The following is an 11,476-nucleotide window of genomic DNA, read 5'->3' as shown; positions in this document are numbered from 1 at the left end:
AATAAAAGTAGTTTAGTTTCACTCACTGCTACTGTAGCTGAAAAAAAATATTTTTATTTGGTGTCAAATTTGGCAAGAAGCAGACAGCAAGCCACTCAATATCTTAATTACAACACCATATTAAAACAAAGCAATTTATAAATTGCAATCAGTGCTAACAGAACTTATTTATGAACTGTTATTATATGCATTGGGATCCTATAATATATTTTATTCCAGGCTGGGACTGTGTTTCATTATATTCTAAGGTGCACGACCATTAACCTACAATTTCACTTGTCATCTTGTCATTACATGGAATTCTTTTCTATTTGGAACAGAATTTTTAAGTTCTTTTAGGTTATTTCTCTGTTGCTATTTAATTTCTCTGTAGATCTCAATAGACTGTGATTACAGCTTGTTAAACAGGTGTGACCTGTGCTGTAGGCAACTGGCTTTTCTTAAACATTTGGAATGGGTCCTGAATGGGGTGAGGCCTCCTTATCTGTCTCTCCTTCCTGGGTGTTAGTGATTCTAGAACCCAATATGTATTTCCTAGTTCTGAACACTTGCAGGTTGTGGCACCTTTACAGAAAGTACTTAGAACATAGTAAAACCAGTTATTGGAAGGCCTTTAAAAACCTCCCGTTTTTAAAGACAGCCCATGGCTTAGTGTTGTGAGGTCTTGTTCATGGAAACTGAGTGGAAGACAGTTGTCACTGGAGAAACTTGGGATCAAATACCTGCATGGATCAACTCCAATCTGCCTCCACTGCTTGGAGAGTGACAGAATCTTCATATGAAGAAGAGGAAACTATTTATAGTTTCTGCTATCAATGTGCCAGAAACTGCTGAGTTGGGCATGTTTAATTATGTCTCGCAATATAGTTTCCCAACTCTGCAAAGCTAGGTATTGTTACAAAGCTCATTTTATATCCAAAGACACTGAGGCTAAGAGTTACTTTTTTTTTTTTTTTTTTTTTCAAAATTAGGCACTTAATACAATGCTGAGCTCATTTTCAAACTCACCTCTCCTGGACTCTAAAATCTCTCTATTACATCCTATTCTAGTTGTCTTTTTCACACCATTACACTACATTTTCTAAGGGTGAATTGTGCTTTCTGAGGATTAGTTCTATGAATTTTCTTTTCTGCTTCTTAGACCTGTACTCACTGTATTAATAAAGTCTTTTACACAGGAGGCAGGAGGAGGAGGGGGGATGTTCGAGGCAGTTGCAGTGAAAGTCCAGCTATTGGTTACTTCTGGGGAATGGATATTTGTGGAAGACATGGTTTCCCTCTTCTTGGAGCAGCATGCCAGCATGCTCCCTGCAGTGTGGACTCAGGTGTGCTTTAGGTAATCTCCCTCAGGAAAACAGCACTGACTCAGATCATAAAGTGAAGGGATCTGAGTGCTATTCAAAGTTTAGAATCCAGCCAGCACAATGGAGACCAGAAATGAGAGTATGTTGGTCTCTGTGGCCTTCAAAAATCAAGGCCACATTGCCTGAATAAGTCATTCCCTAGCTCTTTTTGTCAATGATGTAGAATTCTTTTTTTCTGCCTTCAATTTGGTCAGGACCATCAGTTTAAAGGGACAGTACTAAAAACTAATGGGAGAAATTAAAAAATTAAAGTGAAGAAAGGAATGAAAGGAATTTATTAAAAAATAAGTTTCACCCACTTCACATTTGTTTGTCTTCAAAGCACCAACCTGAAAGGTGGGAAAGGTGATGACCTTTTCTTAGAGTTTCTTTTCCTTTATGAAAGGAGATTATAAAGCCATGTGTGGACTTCACTGGGGGAAAGAATAGGTTTTTCAACAAATGGATGGATTTAGACAACTGGATACCTATACCAAACAATAATGTTGGACCTTGACTTTGTACAACACACAAAATACAGCTCAAAATGAACCATAGATATATGTGATTGCTAAAATTATACGATTCTAAAGGAAAACCTAGAAGTAAAGCTTTGTGACTATGGATGAGGTGTTGATTTCTTAGATGTGAAACAAAAGGAAAAGTGAGAAAAAGCAGTTTGTATTTCATCAAAATGGAAAACTTTTCTGTTTCAAAGGAAACCATCAAGAGTGTGAAAACATGAGCATAGAATGAAACATTCACAAATCCTATGTTAGATAAGGTGCCTGAATCCAGAATACATAAAGAACATTTATAATTCAATAATTAAATGACATACAGCTCAATTAAAAATGGATAAGGATTATAATAAAGCAATTATACAAGTGGTCAATAAGCACATCAAAAGAATCTCAAAGGCACTTGAGAAATGCAAATCAAAATGACAAATAGCTGCCACTTCATACCCACTGGTGTGACCAATCACAAACACAGATGTTAATAAATGTGGGTTAGGATGAGGAGATCCTATTGGTGGGAGTATAAAATGGTATAGTCAGTATGGAGAACCGTTTGGTATTTCCTCAACGTCAAACTCAAGTCTTACCATTTTACCTAGTAAATCCTCCCCCTGCATATACCAATAAGAAATGAAAATCTATCTTCACACAGAAACTTCTACATGAATTTCCATAGCAGTCTCACTCATAATAGCCCAAGAGTAGAAAAAGCCCGGATGTCTATCCAATCAGTGGATTATAATTTGTTTATAAAAAATAAAGAAGTATTGCAATAATATGGATGAACCTTGAAAATGGTATGATTTTGTTTATATGAAAAAGTCAAAATAGGCTGTTCATAAGACAGAAGGTAGATTCACAGTTGCCGAGATCTTGGGAAGGAGGGATGTGGAAAGAAACTGGCAAGTAACTGCTAATATGAGTTTTTTAGGAGGCTGAGAAAAAAAAATTAATATTAATTGTGAAGATAGCTGTAGAACTCTGTGAGGATATTAAAATTCACTGAATTTTATACTTTAAATGAGGAAATTGCATTATATGTGAGTTATAGCTCAATGAAGCTGTCAGAATGCTCACCAAATATTTAAATATAAATGCTAACAATGTATTCTATAGTTTATAAGCCTTATATAAATAAAATACATGAAAATAATAGCATCAAGTGTGGGAGTGGGCAAATTAATGAGTTTCCTAACTAGGAATCGTGATACCCAATTCACCACTATTGCCATTTTGGACCGGGTGGTTCTGGTTTGTTTTTATTGGCTGTGCTGTGCATTGTTTAGTGTCATCTCTGGCTTCTCCCTTCTGTATAATAGGTACCAGCTACATCTTATGTATCCCCACTACTTCTATTTATGCCACTAATAAATGGTCTCCAGGCTCTGTCATTTATTCCCCCAGGTGTCAAAATTATCCCGGGTTAGAAAACACTGCCATACCTGAAGTGGTACAATATGAATTTTACATAATGTATTGGCTTTCTGTTCTACTGTAACCAATGACCACAAACAGTGATTTTAAGCAATACAATTATTTCATAATTCTGGAGCTGAAAATCCAAAATATCCTTAGTGGGCTAAAATCGAGGTGTCAGCAGGGCTGCATTGCTCCTGGAGGCGCTAGGGAGGCTCCCTTTCCTCCTCTTTTCCAGTTCATGAAGGCATTTCTAGGTAGTCCACCTCCCTCTCTCTTCCAGGCCCTCAGTGTAGCATCTTCAGTTCTCAGGCCCCCTCCTCTCCCTCTCTCTTCTCTGTCCCACCGTCTGTTCTGTCCCACTCAATTCCTTTCCTCCCACCTCTGACCCTCTGCTTCCACCTTAAAGACAGTAGTGATTACTTTGGGCTTACCTGGATAATTCAGGAAGGTCATAATTTCACAAATTCTGAGGATTAAGACATGGGTATCTTTGGGGTGCATTATTCAGCCTACCACAGCTGACCTTGTAAATTAAAGATGTATTCTAGGACCCTAAAAAAATCACTAAAACAACAAGGCGTATGCATTTATTGGTGCTCCACAGTTTCCTGAGACTCTATTTTGCTTTTTTCTCCTTTCTTTAAATTGGATCTCTATTACTATCTTCAAGTTCAAGACATTTCTACTACAAGCACAATTCTATGACTGGGATTATCTAGGATTTTCTCACTACATTTATTTCTGCATTTTATTCATATTTTTAAACCAGGATTTCCATTCATTTTTAAAAATCATAACTTGTGGCTATTGATATTCTATGTTAGATATGTCATGATCATAGTACTTTTATTTACTTGTTTATACATGGGTTTCTTCAATTACTTTAAGCATTTTTATGAGAGCTTCTTTAAAATCTTTGTCTTCCAATTCCAACAACTGGGTCCATTTCAAAACAGCTCCTACTGCCTGCTTGAGTTACACTTTTTTATTTCTTTGCATGCTTTATATATTTTTTTATTTTTATTTTTTTTTTGCTGAAAACTCGACTTTTTTGGGTAATATATTGTAATAGCTCTGGATTCTCATTCCACACAGAGGTTCTTATTTATGCTTTGTTGGTTGGTTTCTTTAGTTACTTGTCTGTACTAATTCTGTGATGTACATCTTCCATATAGTGTAACCTCTGATCTAACTTTTCAGATTTTCTCTTGTTATTATTATTAAATCTTTTTTTGTTTAAGGATTTCCTCAATTTTTTGTGCAGTGGTCAACAAATTGCTATTTAGAAATGTGTGCTTAAAACCTCTGGATAGTAAAGCTTCTATTTTTCTCAGTTGGATCTATCTGTGATTTGGTGAATGCTTTCAAATTTGAGGGGAATGGTTGATAACCTGCCTTACCTTCAACCATGTATATTATCTGGTCTCTCTTGAGAGGGCACAGCTTTGCATGTTCACAGTGTTTGAGGCCACACAGGATTAGTGTGACTCTGAGAGGATCTCTTTGTATGTATTAGTATTCTATTGATGCATAACAAATTACCACAAGTTTAGCAGCTTAACACAACACTCATTCATTCAGTCACAGTTACATAGGTCCCAAGTCTGGGCACAGTGTGGTGCCTTCCTCTGACTGGAGTCCAGCAGAGCTGAAATGTGTTGGCTCTCCTGGGCTCATATCTGGAGGTTCTAGGGTAAGGATCTACTTCCAGTCTCATTCTGGGTGTTGGCAGAATTCAATTCTTCATGGTTGTAAGAATGATGTCCCTGTTTTCTGCCTGACTGAGAACCACTGTCAGCTCCTTGAAGAAACTCTATTTCTTGTCTTATGGCCCATTTCATCTTGATAACAGGAACCCCCATCATTTCAAGTCCCTCTCACGCTATGGATTTCCTTGACTTCCTCTTCTGTAACGAGAAGAAAATTCTTTGCTTTTAAAAGTTATGTGTGATTAGGTTTGGTCCACACCAGACAGTCTGTCTGAGGTCAACTGATTTGTCATCTATTATTAATTGCATCTACAAAGTCTCTCTTGTCGAGCCAGTGATGTGATATGCCAAAACTATTCCTGGTTAAAGGTATATTATAAGCATTGTGGACAAAGGGACACATTTTGATTAATGATGAATTTTTTTCTAGTTAATTTTGGCTATTCAAAATGGAAAACAAACACCTATCGCACTTCAGGCAATGGTGAGGTGTAGGGGTGTTACCCAGTGTCTGCTACAGTTCTGCAATATCAGTAGCCAAATGAATCTAGTTCTAATTTGCACCCACCTAGGGAACAGAGGAGGCTTATTTGTAATTTGCTTTTGCCCTGATGTGATTCCTCTAGGAACTTTCTGTCCTCTTAAATATGTCATCAGGAACATTTGAGTATCATCCCATGATGAAAGATAAGGGAAGAGAGTTGGGTTAGGTGTATGTGGGATACACAGATGGAAGTAGACTAGTCACTTTAAAGGAAATATCTGACTACTTTGGTTAGTGTGAGGAAATCAAAAGAAAATAGGTTTTGGAGATGGTTATGGTTTAGATATGAGGTGTTCCACAAATGCTTATGTGTACGTACAACAATGCAAGGAAATTTAGAGTTAAAATGATTGAGTTATAAGAGCTTTTACCTGATCAGTGCATTAATCCACTCATATGGATTAGCTGGGTAGTAACCAAAGGCAGGTGAGGAGTGGCTGGAGGAGTGGGTCACTGGGGGTTTATGTGTTGTTTTTGGTGAAAGGAGTTCTCTCTGCTTCCCATCTGTTGTGTCTGGGCTGGTTTTCCTCTACCATGTTCTTCTGCTATGATGTTCTGTGTCACCTGGGGCTCAAAGCAATTGAGCTGGCTGACTGTAGACTGAACTTCTGAAACCATAAGCCAAAATAAACTTTACTCATCTAAATTATTCTTGTCAGGTCTTTTGGTCACAGTGATGAAAAATGTTGACTAAAGCAGAGATCTCATGAAAATATATTATTTGAAATGCTTGTCTCATTTATGTGCTAAGTTACATAACCTTGTTGAATCTGAGTTTTCTTATTTATGAACAGTGGATGACAATACCAGCCCAGAAGTGAAGCCTCTTCAACTTTTGTTAATCTGCCAATTTTTTGTGTGTCTATTTGCTTTTCTGGCATAAGTTCTGTTAATTTCATACTGCATTATTAGAAACTATTCTCATTTATAAGACATATCAGGGGAATGAAAGGTATACTTATCAATTTTTAGCAAAATTCAGGTGAGGTTTGGTTCTCAAATAGTATTTTCATAAACAGGTACTTTCTCTGGTATATTTCTAATTTATAAAGTAAAATTTGCTTATAGAAATTAAAATATTTTCAGAAAAAAAGGTAGAATTTCAACTTTATTTTATAATTTATACCATATGATTTATACTTTTTAAAGCACATCACATCAGAATTATTATTTCTACTTTTCAAAACAGGAGAGATTGTGACTCTTAAAGCAGCAGAAATGAAATTGGGACATGAGTCTGTTATTTTTCAATCCAGTATTCCATTTAATTACCATAATTTCTTCTATAAATAATGTTAATTTTTATAATGTGGTAGCAATATTGGCAAAAATATCAAAGAGATTCTTCCTACTACTTTATGCCCCTCGTGTGTCTGATTCTTACGGTAAAAGGTCTCAGTTTATTCCAAAACTACATAAAAGAGGCCCACAAAATATTTTTCAGTACTTGGATTCCATAGCTTCACACATTATCACAAGAGAGTATTCAACCATGACATTTATAATTGGCTACAAACATAATCCAATATCGTCATCTTACCATATTGTCAGAGCAGTTAATTGGACTTGCATAGCTACCAGCAAAATATATTGGTTTATGCAAAGAGTGAATCTCATTTCCTCTGTAAGCTTTTCTGAACAAGAGTGGTGTAGACAGAGGGCAAGGAGGGAGGATGCTCAGGGTAACTTCAGAAGATCTTTTTGGATCCAAATTTCCGCTCCTGGTAGATAGCTATAATAGAAGATGGCACTAATTTATTTTAATAAATATGATGAAGTGGGATAGGCCAACATATAAATAATGAATTTTATAGTGAAATTCACCTGAGCCAAAATCGGGGGACAGTGACTCATCCATTCTACTTCGCAAAACTTTTTATACCACGTCCCTAAAAACTAAGTATTAACAAAGGAAGAGGAATTTTATCCTTTGAAATTAATGCAAATCTCTCTTAAAAATAGAACAACAACCACCTTATTTGATCAGATTTCACTGACTTAAATGTGAAGGATTTGGGTCCATGGTTATGACTGAGTTATTAGAAAGAACTTGGTTCTGTTGATTTTTAGACCCATCCTCTTTACTGTCCTGTCCTTGGACAAGTCACACCCTACTTTTTAGCCTCACTATTTTGCCCAGGAAAACAGTTTTACTTACCTTGTGAAGGCATGTAGTGATTAAATGAGAATGTCATCTTCAACTTTAATCTACTGTACCTAATCAGGAATAAAAGATGAAACTCGACTAACAACAATATATTTATGCCTTTGCAAGAGAAAAATTAATTTGTTTCAAACAAACAAGCTGTAGCATCTAAACATTTGCCTGAGTAACAGCAAAGCACACCACTGAATTTGAAATCTGATTTAAAAGACACCTTTGATCTCCTAAAATAAATAAAAGGAAAGGAAAGCCCATGGAGAACTTTTGCAGAAAATCTAGAAGTAAGATTTTTACAAATCAACTTAGTAAAATTCTTCTAACTCCAGGGCAACCATTAACAAAGTAACTAAAAATATAGAAAAAAATGTATATCAAGGAATAAAAATGGTAGATCAGAAAAGATCTGTTTAAGACAAAAGAAGGTAATAAAGGAGGAGTAGGGGACAAAAATTATCATCAGATATAAAGAAAACAAATATAAGACGTCAGATGGAACTTCAGTATTAATTGCAAATTCATTAAACACTCAAAAGGCAGAGATTGGAATAATGAAATCAAAAAATACCATGACCCAACCAAAGGTGAATAATATACATGCTTTAGATTTAGAGACACAAGTAGACTGATATTAAGTAGATGGTAAAGCTTATACAGTTTAAAAGCTGAAAAATATTGAGTAATATATAGAGTGGTTAAACTAATGTGATGACAAAATCTACTTTAAAGTAAATGTTATTAGTGAGAAAAAATTTGTAATGGTAAGTGGACTAATCCTTTAAGAAGATAGAATAATTATACATAGACACCTGTCTAAGAACAGAGGCCCAGAATATATAAACAAACAAACAAAATACTTGGACCATAGGCACTTTAGAGACTCTATTATTTGCCTCAGTTGTCATTTTCCCCAGTGTCTGCAGGGTGTTTCCCTCTTCCCTTCAGAGTTCTGAGTGAGGTCAAACAAAGTCAAGTCCTTAGTTATTGGACATGTTATAACACACGTACGCAATTTTTGTGAAATTTTTCTGCTCTGCTTCTTTCAAAAGTCAGGTCCAGTTTTCCATACTGAGAACGTGGATGTCTGTCTTTAAGACCATGCTAAGCCTGAAAAAGGATGGGGCAAGCACAGAGAAAAAGCTTTTTTTATATTTTTAAGTTTTTTTTCCCTCTCATTTCAGCATCTGATTGATTCTGTAAGCATTCAGCTGTTTTCCAGGGTTTAAAAAGTTGATTTTGATACTTTTTGCTTAAATACTGTGGATAGTTTCTCTGCAGAGGCTTCTGTGGAGGAATGGGCCCCTTGGAGATGTGTACTCCAACATATTTGCTGGTATTCTCAAAACCCAACCTTTAGTAATGGATGGGATAAATAGGCAGAAGGTCAATAAGGAATTATAGTCCATGAATAAATAACATTATAAACCAACTAGACAATATGAATTTATAGACTTCTCCACCATCAACAGCAAAGTCCACATTTTTCTCTGAATCACAGGGGACATTGTCTAGTATAGCTAGGATAAACTCTGTGTTAGGCCTCAAAACAGACCTCACTAAATTTAAAATGACTAAACTTGTACAAAGTGTGTTCTCCAGAAATCTGTGAGCTGATCCTAAAAGTCATGAAAATGCAGGGGACCCAGAATAACAACAAAAATAGATCTTTAAAGAAAAAAGTTGGAGAACTTACACGTCTCAGCTTCAAACTTATTTCCCACCTCAGTAATAAAAGCAGTGTGCTTCTGATATAGGTGTTGAAATGAAATTAATGAAATAGAATTGAGAATCCAGAAATAAATCCTTTCATTGGTGGTCAATTGATGTTTGATAAGGGATCCAAGGCAATTAAGTGGGGAAAAGAAAAGTCTTGCCAACACTTTGTGCTAAGACAACAGGACATTCATTAGCAAAGCAAATGAATTGGTAACCTACTTCGGACCATACACAGTGTTTATGGAATCCATAGAGGTTGGTTCTGGGTCCCCTATGGATACCCAAATCAACAGATGCTCAAGACCCTTATATAAAACAGCATGGTATTTGCATATAATTTACACATATTTTCCCATACTCTTTAGATCATCTATAGATTACTTAAAATAACTAATAAAATATAAATGTGCATTGGTTATCTTTGTACCACAATAATGAAATACCCAATATAGGGTACAAATGAAGTAAGTTGAAGTTTGTTTGGGCTCATGTTCCTAGAGTTGGAAGTTCAGAACTAGGAAGCCCCATACATTAGTTAGGTCCTCTGATGATGGTGGCACATTATGGTGGGAGTGTATGTCTGAGCAGACCAGCCATGTCTAGAGTTAGAAAGCTAAGAGAGATGCCGGGTGGGGACTGGTGTCACACACAGTGTGTTTGGAGGACGTGTCCTTAAATGACTAAGAATCTGCTATGTGACCCCATGTCCTAAAAGATCCACAGCACCTCTCAGTACTGCCATCATGGGGATCTAGTCTTTAACATTTGGATATTTGGAAGACACTATCCATATTCAAAGCATGAAACAATGCCATATAAATAGTTGTAACAATGTGTTGTTTAGGCAGTAATGACATGGACAAAATGATTATACCTGTTGAGATGCATTTTTTTTTCCTGAATACTTTGGATCTATGGCTGGTTGAATCCCTGGATGCAGAACCCATATATTTGGAAATCTCACTGCACAAAATTCATCTAAAACTAAATCACATGCCTAAATATGTGTTAGAATTATGTAATACTTGAAAGAAACCATAGAGAAAATCTTCCATACTTTGGGATTATAAAATGGTTTCTTTTTAAAAAATATTTTTAGTTGTTGATGGACTTTCATTTTATTCATTTATTTATATGCAGTGCTGAGAATTGAACCCAGTGCCTCACACAAAGCTAGGCAAGCAGCTATACCTCTGAGACACAACCCCAGCCCTATAAAATGGTTTCTTAGAGAAGACACAAAAAGAAAATAGAGAAATGGAACTTCATCAAAATCAAACAACCTTTGTTTTCAATGAATGCCATCAAGAAAATGAAGAGACAACACCCAATATAGGAGGAGGTATTTATAAATCATATACCGGTTGAGATATTTGTATCCAGAATACATAACTAATAATTCAGTGATACAAAGATGAAGAGCGTAATTTAAAAATGGCTAAATTATTTCATAGGCATTTATCCAAAGAAGATATGCAAATTTCCACATATTTAAGTTGTACTAAATATTATTTTAAATCAATCCTATAATTATCTTGTGAAAAACTTTTTGTGTTTGAATTAAAGGATTAACATCTAAAATCTAAACACGTATAATATTCTACAATTTATGTCCTGGTTTCAAAGATACTTTTCATGTGTGTGTTTGTTCTTCTGTTAGACACTGTTATCCAGAAATATGGAGAGAGACTGAATATTTCTCAATCTCTATAGCATGGTTTCTATTACTTGATAAATAGGGTCTAGGTCTTTGGAAGGTTTTGTAAATAACAATCAGAAGTAGTTTGGTGAATTAGGTAGGTGTTATTTGGCTACCCTAAAAACAAGGCTGCTCTCTGACTCTCCATGAGCTGTGATTTACCTGTTAGCTTGGGCACTGCACCCACTGTGTTCCTAAAGGATGTGGATTCTGGGAGCAGGTGACTCTGCTCAGCATCATTAAGGGAAGGGATAGGAGCATAAGGAGGAACAGAAAAAAGCTCTAGTGAGTATTCGAGATTTATGTTTATCTACACTAATTATAAGCCTGGTTTGATAATGTCCCCTGTGTATAACCTGAAGAT

This window comes from Marmota marmota, unplaced genomic scaffold, assembly GCF_001458135.2.
Source record: "Marmota marmota marmota unplaced genomic scaffold, marMar, whole genome shotgun sequence".
Lineage (NCBI taxonomy): Eukaryota > Metazoa > Chordata > Mammalia > Rodentia > Sciuridae > Marmota > Marmota marmota.
This window is presented reverse-complemented; position numbering follows the sequence as displayed.